We start from the raw sequence: 18399 nt of genomic DNA, 5'->3' as shown, positions 1-18399 counted from the left end.
CAACAAAAGACTTTTTTTTTTTTTTTTTTGAGCCCGCGGCCCCCTTGTTCCCCAACTGTGGCTCGGGAGTCCAGAGCATCCCGGCGTCTTGGCCCCGGCGCCCGCCCTCAGGCCCCAGAAGCAGCGCCCAAGCTGCGCCCGCCGCTCCCGCACCCTCAACAAAAGACTTTTAAAAAGAGGAAAACTGAAAAACAACCATATCATAGTAATATTTAAAGGCAATGAAATTAAATTAAAAGGCAAAAATTGTGAGAATTCATAAAAAAGCTAGACGACAGTATATGCTGACTCCAAGAAATATATTTTAAATATAAAGATACAAATAGAGGGAAAGTCAAAGAATGGGAAAAGATAAGTAATGCTAAATTAATCAAAAGAAATCTAGAGAGGCTAAGTTAATATCAACAAAGTAGATTTCAGAGCACAGAAACTTGCAAATTATAAATGAAGTCACTTCCTATTGATATAGGGGTCAGTTTGTCAAGAGGGCATGACCCTAAATATTTATGCCCCTAAGAACAAAACTTCAAAGTACAAGAAGAAAAGCCTGATAGAACTGCAGGAAGGATTGCATGCGTCTGTGCCAAGTCACTTCAGTCGTGTCTGACTCTTTGTGACCCTATAGACTGTAGCCCACCACGCTCATCTGTCCATGGCATTCTCCAGGCAAGAATACTGGAGTGGGTTGCCATGCCCTCCTCCAAGGGATCTTCCCAATCCAGGGATGGAACCTGCGTTTCTCACGTTTCCTGCACTGGCAGGTGGGTTCCTTACCACTAGCACCACCTGGGAAGCAGGAAGGATTAGAGAAATCATAACAATAGTCAGAGATTTCAATGCCATTACCTCAATAACTGACAGAACAAGTAGACCAAAAAAATATCAGTAAAGCTGCAGAAAATGACGATGGTATTATCAGTCAATTGACGCAAATGACACTATCAGCCAATTGACCCAGTTGACATTTGCGGAGCACTGCAGCCGCCAAGAGCAGCATGAGCATTCTTTAATGTGCACACAGGACATTTACCAAAATAGACCACATTCTGGGCCATGAAGCAAGTCTCAGAAAATTTAAAACAATTTAAGTTATACAAGGTATGCTACCTGACAACATGAAATTAAACTAGAAATTAATAACAGGAAAATATCTGGAAAACCCCGAAATATTTGGAGACTAAACAAAACACATGTGTCAAAGAACAAATGAAAAGAAAAATGTTTAAGAATTTTAACTGAGTGAAGTAAAATATATCAAAATATGTGGTAATCAACCATAGTAGTACTTAGAAGAAAGTTTACAGCAATAACATCACTTTTAGAAAAGAAGATGAAATATGTAAAGTCAATGACCTCAGCTTCTGTTGGAAAAACAAGTATTGAAATAAAATGTCATTAATGTAAAAAAAAAAAAAAGAAAAGAAACTAGAAAAAGAATAGAAGATGCAAACCAAAGTAGGAAAACCAAAGAAAATAACAAATATCCATGTGGAAATTAATGAAAAAGAGAACAAAAGAATATTATAAAAAACGTTATGCTTATAAATATGACAACTTAGCTGAAACCGACAAATTTCTTAAAAGACACAAGCTATCAAAGCACACTCAAGAATAGAGAACAGCTTTTTGTATATATTTCCATTTTATTTTTCAAACAAAAACTTGAACAAGGTCTTACGGCTGGCAAGTGGCGGAGTCAGATTTTGTGTCCAGGGTTGACTGAATCATAACCAGTTCATAATGCAAGTTATCCAAGGTATGCCACTCAACAACAAGAGCTTGTCTATATGGTCCCACTCTGAACAAATAAACAAATGAACAGATAAACGTGCTCACTAGGAAACAAACAGCATACGCAGATTAAGTTTACACATATAAAAAGTATGTCATACATACTGGAATTTTATATACATGATATATACAATACATTTTATGTAAAATGTTATGTTTGCATACATACATATTATAAAACTATTCAGTAAAAGCACCGACATTTTAAAATCTTTCCATGTATCAGTTTGGGAACGTAAAGACCAACCATAGCTTAAATTATAGTAAGAGGGTTTTATTTTGTAAATTATATTTCAGGATCAATGAACTCTGAAACAGATCGATATGCTTATCATTTTTTTAAAGCATGAGTTAATGATCTAGTTGAGTTGATTAGCCAACAAGCCTGGTGTGCTGCAGGCTATGGGGTCGCAAAGAGTCGGATGTGACTGAGCGACTGAACGGCCTGAACAGAAGCAAGTCCAGGTGAAAAGAGCACGCACAGGGCAGTGATGCCACCCTCCTTTGAATACTGGTTCTTCTTTTATTACCTGGAGGAAATTATTTAACCATTCTAAGTTCCAGTCATGTCATCTGTAGAATGGGGATAGCAAGGTTCCCATAAGTAACTCTTGTGAGGCTTAAATCTAGTTTATTTAAAAGACCTAACTCAGTGGGCAGGCAGAGAGGAGGACAATAAACATCAGCTCTTGTCATCATTAGTGGTGTTGTTGGTATTAGAGTTCATTTCTTTATGAGTTCATCCAATTTTGGTTGTGGATGAAATATTTCTGGGGAGAAGATGGGAACAATAAGAACAGTTACAAGTGGAGAATGAGAGCAAGAGAGAGAATAATTAAGAAACAAAGCAACCATACCTGGAAAGAAGCAGGTAGAGAACAGAAGTGAGATCTGAGCTGGAAACAGTTCTTTTCTTCCTCTCTCCTGCTATCTACACTTTCCCAGAATTTTCCAGCTCATGTCATTTCTAACCCCATCATTGTATCACAAACAGATCTGGTTTTCTCTTCCTTTCATCATTAATATTTGTAAAGCAAGAATGAAAATGCAAATGCCTATAGGAATTAAGCAAGTAAAGTGAACAACAGAAGCAGGCTATGTTATAGCCTTTTCCCCCAGATCCACTTTATTTTCATATCAGTTGATGAGATGGCTATTCACTTTCACACAAAAGTTTGCTTTCTCCCATTTTTCTGGCGACACGCAGCTTATCCAGTCAATCTGGGCCCACAGGAATATTTCTCTACTTTCAGAAAAATAATCATGCAAACAGGATAATTAAGGTTGATTGACACTAGACTTCATTGCCGGGGTCCAGCCCCGGTGGATCCAGGGAATTCGAAGAGGGGACAGCGTCAGCGAAAATCAGGAAACAACTGCTTAATTAAACGTTTATTAAGGATATAAAGAGTGGTGAAATAAGGATAGCTCAGCGAAGAAATTCAGTGAAGAGGCTGAATAAAATTCCAAAGCAGGGAATTTACGTCACCTACGAAGGCCGCAGGCGTCCTCCTGTTCTCCCGAAGGAGAGGAGACACTAAGGCCTCCCTGGTCAGATCTTAGAAGCCCGGGCAAAATTAGTAGGCTTGACGAGCTTCCCCGCCTCAGAGGAAAAATTCAGCTAGAAGGTGAAAGAAAGAACGACATGGGGAGACCAAATTTTGGTGAACAAGGCCCGCACTTTATTTTCCAAAGTAGTTTTTATACCTTAAGTTATGCATAGAGGATAATGGGGGAAGGGGTAGAGTCATGCAGCAAGCCAGGCTTTCTTCCTGCAAACTTATCATATGCAAAAGTTTAGGTGATTTGCATCATCTTCTGGCCTGGAGGCCTGTTAACATTTTAAGACCCTTTCTTCAGAAAACTTATTTTTCTCTAAAGGTGATTAGTCAAGCGCCACCCTCAAAAGCATTAGATAAAGTTGCATTCCTACAGAGCAAAGGTGTGGTGAGCTATAACAAGAAGAAGAATTAACTCAAGGGTCCCAGGTTGCAAACATTAAAGCTACTACTTACACCAATTATATTAATCAATACACTGCCAGGGACATAGCAGGTAAGGGATATGGAAACTTAGCAGCAAACATTGGTCTAACAAATGAAAAACCCTTCACCAATACAATTTCTAATCAATCTTTTAACTGCTCAAAGGACTCTGTATTTAGACAGTTTAGAACATCTCATGCCTCTCACAGTTGGGAGGCTCTGAGCAATCACATGTGGCCAGAAAAACCTATTCAGGCAGGCTAGAGGACTTCTAAAGGAGTTTGTAGGTTGAAACACTGTCACACCCAGGAATTATTAACTGGAGCTGTAAGTTAACTCTTTTTTTCAGAGAGAGGTAGTGGAGGACAGCCCCCTGTAAAGTCAGAGGTGTAGGTGAGAGCACAAAGCAGAAAGTAGGCAGACTCTGGTTTTGGGGGTAGATGCTCGACAATTTCCAGGGGGACTCCTGAGGCTCGATCCCGCCTTTGCGTATGCCGAGCCTCCTTCCTCATGACCTTTGCCATGGGCAGAGTGCCTCACGCTGGCTCCCGGCAGTGATAGAATTCTAGTTGAGCTATTCCAGATCCTGAAAGATGATGCTGTGGAAAGTGCTGCACTCAATATGCAATATGCACTCAATATGCAATATGCCGGCTCCCGGCACTTCATTTTGCAGGTAGAAGAACTGGTGAGAAGGGAGAAAAACGGGGCACACATGATATCTAGGAGGGGAAGGTGTTACCTGACTCCAGATATTACTGACACACAGAAATATGGGCCCAGATCTTGCAGTATTCAAGAGAAGCTAGAAATTTGGACATGGAGATTCTCCATTTGTAAATGTCTCAAAAATACCATGACTCAGGCTTATCTAACACACCTGAGATCCAGATCCAGCCTTTAGACACTCTCAGTACAGAGGATTCAAGTTTATAATTTGAAGGGCATTGCTGAGTAGGCCTACCTAATGAATCAAATAGAATCTGATGACAAGAAAAAGATTTTCAAAAGAGCAAATATACAGCTATATTCACTTGATTGTCTGTGGTAATGCTCTCTCTTCAATAAACAGAACATTCCCCAGCTATTCAACCAAGTTGTCTTACAAAATGCAAAGACATTTCCTTCATCTACCAACTGCTGAACTGATTCATTCCTTCAATGACTACTTCTTGAGCATTTACTTTGCTCAAGACGCTGTGGGCAGCACTAAGATAATTCAGACATAGTTGCTGCTTTTTCTAGCCTTTTTGTTTTTTAAGCTGAAAAAGACATTTTCTAAAATCACTCTTGTTGGGTTGAAATAATTTTTGACTTCCCTGGTGTCTCAGCGGTAAAGAATCCACTTGCAATGCGGGAGCCGGGGGTTTGATCCCTGGATGGGAAGATCCCCTGGAGAAGGAAATGGCAATCCCGCTCCAGTATTCTTGCCTGGGAAATCCCATAGACAGAAGAGCCTGGTGGGCTACAGTCCACGGGGTCACAAGGAGTTGGACACGACTTAGTGGCTGAACAACCACAACAATTTTTACTTATTTCTCTGTTTCTTTTATTCCTTATTTGTACACGTGGCATTAGAGAATTTGTGGAAGGTCAAATGCGAGGAAGGTGTCAAAGATAAGTATGTGACTCTTACTGAGAGTCAGTCAAGAGATTTTTCCATGGAATATACTATCTGGCAATAAACAAACAAATGCCGTGATGGTCAGCAAGGTAGAACGGCTCCCCAACCACCATGTTCATACTCGACACCCTCCACAAGCATTAAATCATCTAGATAGGCCTGTAGTGTGTAATATGGGGCAACCTAGGGGACTTTTTAATTAAAAGTTCTTAAGACTTCTTACTTCCCAATATTTTGATGTCTTTCTGAAGAAGCTGCCTTTTATTAGTTACAGCAGACAGGGTACAAAATGCTTTCAATATTTTTAATATTACAGTCAGGATTTTTTTCAGTTCATTTACAACTCACTGCAGTGATTAAAGCAGGTTGCCTAACTGTCTTTAAGCACACTATTTTATGCATAATATGGTAATTATATTAAATGAGTGTACTATCAGTGGACTTCTTGGATGAGTGAATTTTCTTGGGCTAAACAAATGGCATAATGTATATTAGACGATTCTGTTTTGCCGCATTAGGCTAGAATTTAATCAACTTATGTAAAAAGTTATCAACAAAATCTTATCAGTGTGACTTTTTTATACTTTCTCGTGTGAATAAGTGAAGGCTGCCTATTGCTTCAGTCTCCAAAACCCATAAAAAAGATCATATAATGAAATCAAATTCCACCAAGAATCAAACACAGTGGAGACAATTTCTTAAAATAGTAACTGTACTGTGTAAATAGGAAAGGGTATCATATTCTTTTAAAGACTGCTTGTTTTCAATTTATAAAATAGAGACTGAGGCAAATCAGAAGTTGGGAATCCCTGGTGGCTCAATGGTAAAGAATCTGCCTGCAATGCAGGAGACAGGAGACTCAAGTTCAATCCCTGGGTCAGGAAGGTCCCCTGGAGGAGGAAATAGCTATCCACTTTATTATTCTTGCCTGGAGAATCCCATGGACAGAGCAGCCTTGTGGCCCACAGTCTATAAGGTAGCAAAGAGGTGGACATGACTGAGCATACACGCACGCAAATCAGAAGTTATCCACAGATAATCTTCTCTTTGATGTGGTCTGATAGCTTTCCAGCCTGTTATTAATAGTTCTGCTTTCCTTTTATTGGCTGTCATTCACACACACACAAAAAAGGGCTGGTTTACCCTAGTTTTCATGCTTTTTTCTCTGTAGCTAGGTCTGAGAAACATGTACTCATTCCAAATCCATGCACAGTGGAGAAGGCAGGTTTGTTGGCTTCTACAGACTCGATTCCACCACCAGCAGCGCTCACATCTGTCTTTAGAGAACTGCAGTGTTGTTCACGCTTCACCTCACGGAGAACAGAGGAGACCCATTTCCTTCTTGTTGAATCTCATTCAATCTTTGGATGACGTACAAGGTAAGTTATTGAATAGTGAGTACTCCATCCGTTTAAAGGGCTTCAGTCTTTCCTGAATTCAGCTCTCCAGTCGTGCTAGGGTCTTTGCAAAGCCCACAAACACACCTGATCCCTCTCGTGGCCCCCGTGTGTGCGACCACCTCTGCTGAGAAGGCTTCTCCGCTCCTCCCTGAATCAGACTCTTGTCTCTCCTTCAGAAACTGGGACCATCACCTGCTCAGGAAGCTATTGCTGGAAGCTCCTACAGCTGGGATAACAGCACTCCTGTTTGTTCCAGAAGCCCCACGGCTCACCCCAGTCTCAGCCCTCCTCTCACTGAATGGCAGGGAATTGCATGTCTTTTTTTGTCTCTTTCCTCACTGAACAAGGGGCTTCCCTTGTGGCTCAACTGGTAAAGAATCCACCTGCAATGCGGCAGACCTGGGTTCGATCCCTGGGTTGGGAAGATCCCCTGGAGAAGGGAAAGGCTACCCACTCTAGTATTCTGGCCTGGAGAATTCCATGGACTGTGTAGTCCCCGGGGTCCCAGAGTCAGACGCGAATGAGCAGTTTTCACTTTCACTTTCCTCGCTGAACCATAAGCTCTCCAAGGACAAGACTAGATTGTTCATGGTTGTAGCCTCAATAGCTAATAGAGCTCCTGGAGTCTAGAACGTTCAATATAAACCCTTGAAAAAAGTAAACAAACAGTGATATGAAATTTAAAAAAAAATAACGCAAATCACTGCTTACTGAGTTCTGGCTCAGCCAGAGGCTCCCCTCTGTATATCATCTGAGTCCTTACAACACCCTGCTGTGTCCTCATTTGACAGATGAAGATGCTGAGATAAAGTCAAGATACACAGTCAAGGTCACAAACCAAGAAAATGTCAGAGCTACAGTTTAAATCCAGATCAGTTTATCTTCGAAGACTTCAAGTGTTACAAAGTAAGGAGGCCACCACTCTCTCGGGTAGGAGCAAGGAGCTCTGGTCTTAAAGGGGGCTCTCTGGAGAAGCCCCGTGCCTGCGGTGCCAACAGGGGCCCTGCTTCCTGCAGAGCTTCAGGAAGTGGTCAGTTTCAATACCTTCACAGGACGAATTCCGGGAAAGCCTGTACCTGCCACAGAAACAGGAATGGCACAGGAAGAGGCTGGGGTCCTCCCAGGAACCACGTCCAGACCAGAGGGAGGGTAATCCACCATGGGGACTGGCTACTGACTGAAGAAGCCAGATGCCATTCAAGAGAACATCAGGCAGGTCTGCGATGGAAAAAGAAAAATTAGTCTGGACTAAAATTTAGAGTCTAGGTCAAAATTATTCAGTTCACTGATATCTCAGATTTAAAATCCAGAACAAGGATCTTACTTATCAGACAAATTGAAGTAAAATTCAGCTTATGGCTGAATTCTTCTGCAGTCTATTTAAATGAATTCAACCATAGGATGTTACAAGTATTAGTACATCCAGTTGGAGGTCTTTGGTACAATTGTAAAGTGGTAAAATGATTATGAATGTAGGCATTTGTGTTTATAATTATGCTTCATAATTAATGTTCCTAAGTAATACTTTAGGTTCACACCTCCATTTGCAGTTTTCTAAATGAAAGGTTTTGTACTAAAAGACTGCAAAATGGCAGGGCAGGTCATGAATCCCAGGATTAATAATGTTCCACTCAGAAGTTTTGAAACGCTTAGGTTAAAATTAAAATCACAGAAAATTAGTCATGTTTAGTGGATCAAACCTTGCATGGGAAGAGCAGACATCATAAAGTGAACATAATCATTATAATTAAAATGTTTTACCTTATAGAATGTAATCCTCTTTAAGAAAGGAAATTTTGTATGCTGCTATAATGTTAAGCAAATATATAGAAGCCCAGCCCTACATTATTTCTCAATTTGTAGGATGTTTAATTCAATTTAAGTTGAGGTGGGCAGGGAATACCCAATCTTTTATTGAGCTTCCACTATGAGTTTGGGCTTTGGCGCACTCTTGACTGAGACAGGTTACAATTAAGGTATCTAAACCTCATAAACCAATTAACAGTTTGACAGCCTTACAGTGCTTCACATACAAGTGCTCAGAAGAATCTACTGAATTAATGAAGGCGGCTACGTGAAATGTCCGATGTTACTCTCGATAAGTGCCAGGGCCTGGATTTGCACTCTGAGACATATCAGTTCTAATGAGAGGTGAACGAAACCTTGAGAGCTTTCTACCAGTAAGAAAAACCTATCGGCAATCAACTCCTTCAGAACAAACCTTCCCCACCATAATTATTTGAGTGCTGGGTGCTAAGTCACTTCAGTCATGTCTGACTCTTTGCAACCCTATGGACAGTAGTCTATCAAAGTCTTTGACTGTGTGGATCACAATAAACTGTGGAAAATTCTGAAAGAGATGGGAATACCAGACCATCTGAACTGCCTCTTGAGAAACCCGTATGCAGGTCAGGAAGCAACAGTTATAACTGGACGTGGAACAACAGACTGGTTCCAAATAGGAAAAGGAGTACGTCAAGGCTGTATATTGTCACCCTGCTTATTTAACTTATATGCAGGGTACATCATGAGAAACTCTGGGCTGGAGGAAGCACAAGCTGGAATCAAGATTGCCGGGAGAAATATCAATAACCTCGGATATGCACATGACACCACCCTTATGGCAGAAAGCGAAGAGGAACTAAAAAGCCTCTCGATGAAAGTGAAAGAGGAGAGTGAAAAAGCTGGCTTAAAACTCAACATTCAGAAAACTAAGATCAGGGCATCCAGTCCTATCACTTCATGGCAAATAGATGGGGAAACAGTGGAAACAGTGGCTGACTTATTTTTCTGGTCTCCAAAGTCACTGCAGATGGTGATTGCAGCCATGAAATTAAAAGATGCTTGCTCCTTGGAAGGAAAGTTGTGAGCAACCTAGACAGCATATTGAAAAGCAGAGACATTACTTTGCCAACAAAGGTCTGTCTAGTCAAGGCTATGGTTTTTCCAGTGGTCATGTATGGATGTGAGAGTTGAACTATAAAGAAAGCTGAGTGCCGAAAAATTGATGCTTTTGAACTGTGGTGTTGGAGAAGACCCTTCAGAGTCCCTTGGACTGCAAGAGATCCAACCAGTCCATCCTAAAGGAGATCAGTCCTGGGTGTTCTTTGGAAGGACTGATGCTGAAGCTGAAACTCCAGTACTTTGGCCACCTCATGTGAAGAGTTGACTCATTGGAAAAGACCCTGATGCTGGGAGGGATTGGGGGCAGGAGGAGAAGGGGACGACAGAGGATGAGATGGCTGGATGGCATCACTGACTTGATGGACGTGAGTCTGGGTGAACTCCGGGAGTTGGTGATGGACAGGGAGGCCTGGCGTGCTGTGATTCATGGGGTCGCAAAGAGTCGGACACGACTGAGCGACTGAACTGACTGAACTTAACTGGACAGTAGTCCAGCAGGCTCCTCTGTCCATGGGATTCTCCACACAAGAATCCTGGAGTGGGTTGCCAGGCCCTCCTCCAGGGGATCTTCCCAATCCAGGGATCAAACTTGCATGTCTTAAGCCTCGAGTATTTCAGGTCAAATATGGTTTGGGGCTGACTGCACAAGTAATTACAAATACCATATTTTCCTATTCTGTCAACATGAATCTCTGTCCATGAGGAAACACAGCAAACACTTTACTATTTGGGTGTGGGAAAGAGCGACTGTGTTTCTCACTGTAGTGCTTCTTGCAGTGGCAGTGGCCTACACAAGGACTGCAAACCACAGCCAGCCGCAGCACTGATTCCCACATCCGCAGCCTTGTCTAGAGAGAGGAATGATTCTCAGTAAGAGCTGACATGACCACTAACTAGATACTTCGCTGGAACATTGTAAGACTCTCTAATTGACTTCACAAAATAAATTCTAAATGACATTTAGTCTCCTAAACATATAGCAAGGAAATTTGAATGGTATAGATAATTTTTATGTAGTCTTGGGGTGAGAGAGGCATCCGAAGAAGCAGGCTTCCAAAATTGGAAATCATAAAAATTGCTGGATTTTACTATTAAACTTTGCTACGTAAGAAGTAAACTTGCCACATGAGAGGAAAATACCTGGCAATATGCTTAATAAAGAATGAATTTTTTAACTAAGGAAAAGAAGTACCATACTACGAGAGAGAAATGGAAAAAGACTTCTACATCCATCACTGTGACATACTGAATATTTTGGAACAACTTCCATCTTAAAATTTTTTTCAGCTAGAAATCGTGCAAAAATAATAGGAAATATCTAATTCATATCCATTCTTTGAGAAAACAAGGGCCAGAAAAAGAGGAGAATAAAGGAAAGGTGAGCCATGTGATGGCTGTACCACGTTTTCCCGGAGGCATTCTAGCTCCAGAAACTTGTGTTCTGAGGCCCAGATGGCACAAGGACAGAAGGTGAGCCCTTGGGGCCTCACAAGCGGAGATTTGGAATGAAGACTCCTGCTTAAAGCAGGATTCCCAAAGGGTGGCCCCCTAAGTGAAAGTGGGTTAATTCACCTTTGAGGAAGATAACAATATCAGTTGTAACAATTATGATGCACCGAGCAGGTTCTCAGTGCTTTAAGTATTAACTCATTTAGCCTTCACAACAGCTGTCTTAGATAGGTATCAGTTCAGCTCAGTCACTCAGTTGTGTCCGACTCTTTGCGACCCCATGGACTGCAGCACGCCATGTCTTCCCTGTCCATCACCAACTCCCGGAGCTTGCTCAGACTCATGTCCATTGAGTCAGTGAGGCCATCCAGCCATCTCATCCTCTGTCGTCCCCTTCTCCTCCTGCCTTCAGTCTTTCCCAGCATCAGGGTCTCTTCCAAGGAGTCAGTTCTTAGCATCAGGTGGCCAAAGTATTGGAGTTTCAGCTCCAGCATCAGTCCTTCCAATGAATACTCAGGGTTGATTTCCTTTAGGATGGACTGGTTGGATCTCCTTGCAGTCCAAGGGACTCTGAAAAGTCTTCTCCAACACCACAGTTCAAAAGCATCAATTCTTCGGCGCTCAGCCTCCTTTATAGTCCAAGTCTCACATCCATACATGACTACTGGAAAAAAAACCATAGCTTTGAGTAGACGGACCTTTGTTGGCAAAGTAATATCTCTGCTTTTTAATATGCTGTCTAGGTTGGTCATAGTTTTTCTTCCAAGGAGCAAGCATCTTTTAATTTCATGACTGCAGTCACCATCTGCAGTGATTTTGGAGCCCCCCAAAATAAAGTCTCTCACTGTTTCCCCATCTATTTGCCATGAATTTGCCACCTATTTGCCATTAGATAGATATAGTATTAGGCCAATTTTATTGTTGAGAAGATTAAAGCTCAGAGAGGTTAAGCAACTTGTTTAGGGACACATTGTTAGTGAGTGTGAGATTCAGGTAGCCTGGCTCCAAGAAGGGAGAGAAAAGTCTCTCCTAGCAAGGAATTAGCATCTACAATATTAAAAGGAACACCCCCAAATCAATAAGAAAAAGATAAACAACTCCAGAGAAACTTGGAAGAAGAGATTAACATGCAATTCATAGAAGAGAAAACATAGGTTGCTGAATAAACAGGAAAAGATGTCCAACATGGCAAGTGTAGACTGAAAGTCCAGCATAAGGAACAACGGGGACTCTCTACGTCTGGCTGATTAGAATGTAGACTGAATCGACCACTGTGATAACAATCTAGTGAGTCTATCACTGACTCCATGGACGTGAGCTTGAGTAAACTCCAGGAATTGGTGATGCGCCGGGAGGCCTGGTGTGCTGCAGCCCATGGGGTCGCGAAGAATCGGACGTGACTGAGCGACCGAACTGAACTGAGTCTATCTGAAGCTCTCTCTTCTCTCCCTAGCTTCTGCAATCCATGCCTAGGCACCACCTCCTCTGTGATGTCTGCATGAACCCACGGGCTCACAGCGACCTCACATTCTTCCAGCTTCCAACCTTCATTCTAGCACTTACTGGAACACACGACCTGCTGCCTGCTGTTGGCAGTTCTCATCTGTTCCTTAAGTGCCAGGGTGGTGGTGTTTTGTAGTTTTTCATTCGTAACATCTGAGTAGAAGCTAAATAAATATTACTGGTTTGACTATAAAAAGGACTAATGTAACCAAATAAACCATATTTTGGGTTTCTCACTGTTCCATTAGCATATGTTGGATGCATACTGACAATCCAATTATAGTCAGCACAACATACCTCAGGGCAAACAAAACTTTAGTATTTTTGTCTTGTGTAGATCTGCTTTGTATTTTCTTGATATAAAAATTGAGCATGACAAATGTTCTGAAGAAAAGTTAAGAAAATGAACTACTGTACACTGATGTCAAGGTCTTCTCTTCATCAAATCAGTTTTAAAAGCCATGTTCATTTCTTTGAACATCAGAAAATGACAAAGGCCCAAGGCTCTAACTGACTTTTGATAAACATATGACTGAATCACTGAAATGTTTCAGTTTATTGTATAAAATCTATATACTAAACAGGTATTAAGAGAGACAGATCATCTCTCTCTGGAGTTTAATGACTATCCATGACTTTCACTATTACTTATATATGGATGATTCTCAAATCCACATTTTAGCTCTGATTTCTCAGCGCATACTCTTTCTCTTTAATTTTTTGTTTTCTTTTTGCCCTCTAGTTATAAAAGTAATATGTGCTCTGGGTAGAAAAAAATTGAAAAATAAGCAGAAGTTAAAGGGTAATAGGACCACCCATAACACTACCACCAAGAGTTGAGATAATTACCTTCCCTATTTTTTTTTTAATAAAAAAAACTGTATTTACTTAGAAGCATTCAGAATGTCAACAAAATAGCTGCAACTTTTTATTTTTTTGCAATTACAGAGTGGTATTCAGTTAACAGAACAACAATTATTTGTATAAGCTGCATCAGAGACAACTCAAGATGAAAAAACTACCATCTCCATATATAACTAACTTGTGCTGTGCACCAAAAAGAACCTGCTTTAAACTTCCATGCCAATTTACAACCCATACTGTCCCAGGCAAGGTTAGTGGCTACTGAAAATACCACCAGGACAAGGCTATCTAAAGACACATTCGGTAGTGTGTTAACTATACAAAAAAAGACACTGTACAGTTTAAAAACAAATCTTACACAGCCTTACATTTCAATTTTTTTTTCTTTAAAAGGAGTGAGCTGTGTACAAGGGGGTTAAATGCTTTATAGACAAGAAAAAGAAAACTGCGCTAGAACCAACTTATTCATCATCATCATCTTCTTCCTCCTCCTCATCCTCTTCATCTTCTTCCTCCTCCTCATCCTCTTCATCTTCCACATCTTCCTCCTCTTCCTTCTTTTTCTTGCTCTTTTCAGCCTTGACAACTCCATTTTTTGCTGCATCAGGCTTCCCTTTAGCTCGGGATGCGGCAATGTCCTTTTCATACTTTTCCTTCAGCTTAGCAGCCTTCTTCTCACAAGGCTGCTTGTCATCACAGCAGTGTTATCCCACATCTCTCCCAGTTTCTTTGCAACACCACCAATGGACAGGCCAGGATGTTCGCCTTTGATTTTTGGACGATACTCAGAACAAAACAAGAAAAAGGCCAAAGGAGGCCTCTTGGGTGCATTGGGATCCTTGAACTTCTTTTTTGTTTCCCCTTTAGGAGGGATATAAGTTTTCATTTCTCTTTCATGATGGGCCTTGTTCGCCCTTGCCATGTCTTCAAATTTTCCTTTCTCTTTAGCGGACATGGTCTTCCACCTCTCTGAGCACTTCTTAGAAAACTCTGAGAAGCTGATGGACGCATCCATCCGGGTGCTTCTTCTTGCTCCTCCCGGCAAGTTTGCACAAAGAATGCATATGAGGACATTTTGCCTCTCGGCTTCTTAGGATCTCCTTTGCCCATGTTTAATTATTTTTCTTCAAAAGTGAGAGCGACACGATGAGATCACGGTCCCCGAAAACCGGGGTTTCTGCTTGTGCAGAGGAGCGAAAGCAGCCAGGATTTAACTTCTCAACCACATACGGTTGCATCACACTTTAGATCTCTGGAAAGGCAGGGCTTTTCTGCAAATTATTGTTTTAATCTTCCTCTTCCATCTTTGGAGAGAAACATTGGGGTATTTCTATCACTTTGTCTCTCAGTGAATTCTTTCTGGGATGAGACATCAAGAATCTGAGCTTCATTCCCGTCCCTATTTTAATATGTGGTTATTCTAGCCTAATTTCCATATATGACATGTGTTCAACCTAGTCACCCCTCCACTGATCTTTTTGTTGTCTCCTGGTTTGGTCTTTTACAAATGAAAGTGAAAGTTGCTCAGTTGTGTCCGACTCTTTGAGACCCCATGGACTCTACAGTCCATGGAATTCTCCAGGCCAGAATACTGGAGTGGGTAGCCTTTCCCTTCTCCAGGGGATCTTCCCAACCCAGGGATCAAACCCAGGTCTCCCGCATTGCAGGTAGATTCTTTATCAGCTAAGCCACTAGGGAAGACCAAGAATACTGGAGTGGGTAGCCTGTGTCTTCTCCACTGGATCTTCCCGACCCAGGGATTGAGCTCCAGTCTCCTGTATTGCAGGCGGATTCTTTACCAACGGAGCTATCAGGGAACAAAATGTCATATAATTGGAATCATGTGGTGTGTGGCCCTTTCGATTGGTTTCTTTCACTTAGTTCAGTTCAGTTCAGTTCAGTTGCTCAGTCGTGTCCGACTCTTTGCGACCCCGTGAATCACTTAGTAATATGCATTTAAGATTCCGCCATTATTTTTCATGGCTTGACCATTTCTTTTTAGCATGGAATAAAGATCCATTTTATGAATCTTGGTTGCTTCCAAGTTTTGGTAATTGTGAATAAAGCTGCCATAAACAGCCATATGCAGGTTTTTGTCAACTATACACATTATCCTGATAGGAAAATAAATTTAAAAATCACTACTCACTTAAAGCTGAAAAATTATGCAAAATATAAAGTTATATTAATTCACTGGGCTATGTGCTCAGTCGTGTCTGACTCTGCGACCCCATGGATTGTAGCCCACTAGGTTCTTCTGTCCATGGAATTTCCCAGGTAAGAATACTGGAGTGGGTAGCCATTTCCTTCTCCAGGGCATCCTCCCAATCCAGAGATTGAATCCATGTCTCCTGCATTGTAGGCAGATTCTTTATCATCAGAGCTACCTAGGACAGTAGCACTATTTAAAAGGGGACTATTGAACAGACAAATAAAATAGAAAAAAATTCATTATTCTTTTACTAAATAAATAACATCTACTAGAATAGCCTAAGTGAAAGTGTTAGTTGCTCACTAGTGTCCACCTCTTTGAGACCCCATGGACTATAGCCCACCAGGCTCCTCTGTCTATGGAATTCTCCAGGCAAGAATATTGGAGTGGGTGCTGTGCCCTCCTTCAGGGCATCTTCCCGACCCAGGGATCGAACCCACATCTCATGTCTCCTGCACTGGGTAGGCAGGTTCTTTACCACTAGCACCACCTGGGAATCTCAAGAATCACCTAATGTAGGCACAATTTGAAAGCTAGGACTAAAAATTATGGACTATTTGTGTAGACTGAGACACATTTGTACAGAATACACAAAACTGCATTAGAAAAATCTAAGGCCAGAAAAGCCATTCTGCTTCAGGTTCCTACCAAAGTTAGTGCAAAATCAATTCAATTTGACATTTATTGGGATCTACTATTTGCAAGGCCCTGTGATAGGTGGTAGAGCAGATTTAAAATGGTCAAGATACGAGTTCTACTTTAAAGGACCTAATAGGCTGGTAGATAAGATAAGACATCTATGCAATTAACCATAACATTATATAGATGTGCTAAGAAATATGGTGGAAATAAAAACAGACAGTGTGGGGTCACAAAGATAGGAAGATTCATTCCAGCTGATAAAGTAGAGGAAGATTTAATTAAAGAAATGACTTTGGAACTGGGACTGGAAGAATGGGTAGGATTTAGACCGAAAGCAGTGGAATGGCTGGGAGGATGGGAGGTAAGAGGGCTGTTTCAAACAGACGCAAAGGTGGTCAAAGAAAGAAACTGCCAGAAGTGTGACCGTGTTTGGGGAATCGGTCATATTCTGGTTTGGTTGAAGCGGAAAACTTAAGAAGGCAGTAAACACACTCTATACTGGTGGGATTGAGTTGAATTCCTTTTAAATCTTTAATGCTGAAATAAACATATTCGTCCTAAGAAATTATGTGATGCCAAAAACAGGCTATTAGCAAAATGAGAAAATAGGACATAATCAAGAAATATTTGTTTTAACTTATTTTCAATTGCTTTTAATTTAAAAATTAATCAGAAGACTTGAACACTGGGGTTCATAAAATCTATGTAATTATATGCAACTTATGGATTTGAGAATTCATGTTCATTTATCTGGGAAAGGAGCTTCATCTGATTCTCCTAAGGGTGCTTTACCCCTAAAAATGCTAAAAATCATTGCTTTTGAGGAAGTGGGTTAGTTTTAAGTAAAACTAAATTTTTATGACTTTTTTCCTACCAAATGATACAACTTGCATTTAGTTTGTCACACTCTATTAGAATCATTTTGCTTCAGCTCTAAAGGTTGGCACTCTCTCTATTCCTCTTTGTCTCGTTTTTCTACTTCTCTTTTTTGAAGGGAAAAAATAAAATACACATTAGAGAGATCTAAAAACACAGAGTTGTATGAAGAGAAAGTTAACACCCTGTACAACCCTTTGCACTCATCCTTCCCACAACTAGGAGTGTATCTGCACGTAGATTTTTAACTCTCACATCATACAGATTTATGTCTATGTTGCACGAGTGTACATGTATGTGTGTGAGAAAGAGAGAAAGAGAGACAGAGAGAAGCAGAGAGGTGTTTTCTTTTTCTAAAATGAAAATGGGTACAAACTCTATACATCTTTAATTCTGAAACAATGTGCCATGGACATCTTTCTGGGTTAGTACACATAAATTTAATTCAATTCTTTTAAATAGCTATAAAACATTCCATTGCAGAAATGTACCACAGTTTATTTGGCTATTTTCTAATTGATAAGCATTCATGTTGCGTATGGTTTTGAGTATTTAAACTGATGTTACATAAACATCTTTATAAATATATCATTATATGTAAGTGTTTTCATTGTATAGGATTAAAAAATAACATGTGATAGGAATGTTAATAAAAGAATAAACATTGTCACGTAACTTTTTAAGAAGTTTTAGCAAGTCATATCCCCACTTGCAGTATTAGCAAATGCCCACTTTGGTATACCTTTGTCCAGGGATAATATTAAAAATATTTAACAAAGCACAAGGCAGAAACATTTAAGAACATTCAGGTGACATGCATTAACCTTCTATTTACTGCTTATTGAAGATAGAAGGGTCTGATCAGTCAGAGAAGGTGGGATGAGAGTTCTGGGCAAGGAAGGGAGCTCAAGGTAGCAAATATTTATGACCTGAAAGATTAGTAATACAGAGTCATATTGAACTTACCAGATAAACATCAGCCCTGCCATTGCTAGAACTGGGTATTACCAGGCTTTAAAATAAATTTTTTGCTAGAATTTCAGAAAACAGTATCTCATTGGGATGTTAACTTTATGTTTCCTCAAGTTTTAATTTAGAAAAACAACTTTTGGGTGTCACTTTATGTTTGCTTATCCATTACTTGTTTAA

At 40.6% G+C, this 18399-nt stretch overlaps 1 protein-coding gene and 1 pseudogene across 3 annotated transcripts in view; both read right to left on the bottom strand.

Annotated features, from left to right (window-relative positions):
- Positions 1-18399, bottom strand: part of PACRG (PARK2 co-regulated) — a 531307-nt gene that overhangs the window by 306204 nt on the left and 206704 nt on the right. The gene's annotated exons all lie outside the window — the stretch shown is intronic.
- On the bottom strand, positions 13982-14645 carry LOC104986255 (annotated as a pseudogene). The gene has a single exon (XR_825012.1). The product of XR_825012.1 is annotated as a high mobility group protein B1 pseudogene (transcript).

The sequence above is a fragment of the Bison bison genome, unplaced genomic scaffold, assembly GCF_000754665.1.
Source record: "Bison bison bison isolate TAMUID 2011002044 unplaced genomic scaffold, Bison_UMD1.0 scf7180017864065, whole genome shotgun sequence".
NCBI lineage: Eukaryota > Metazoa > Chordata > Mammalia > Artiodactyla > Bovidae > Bison > Bison bison.
Note: the sequence above shows the minus strand (reverse complement) of the source record. Positions and strands in the feature narration are given on the sequence as shown.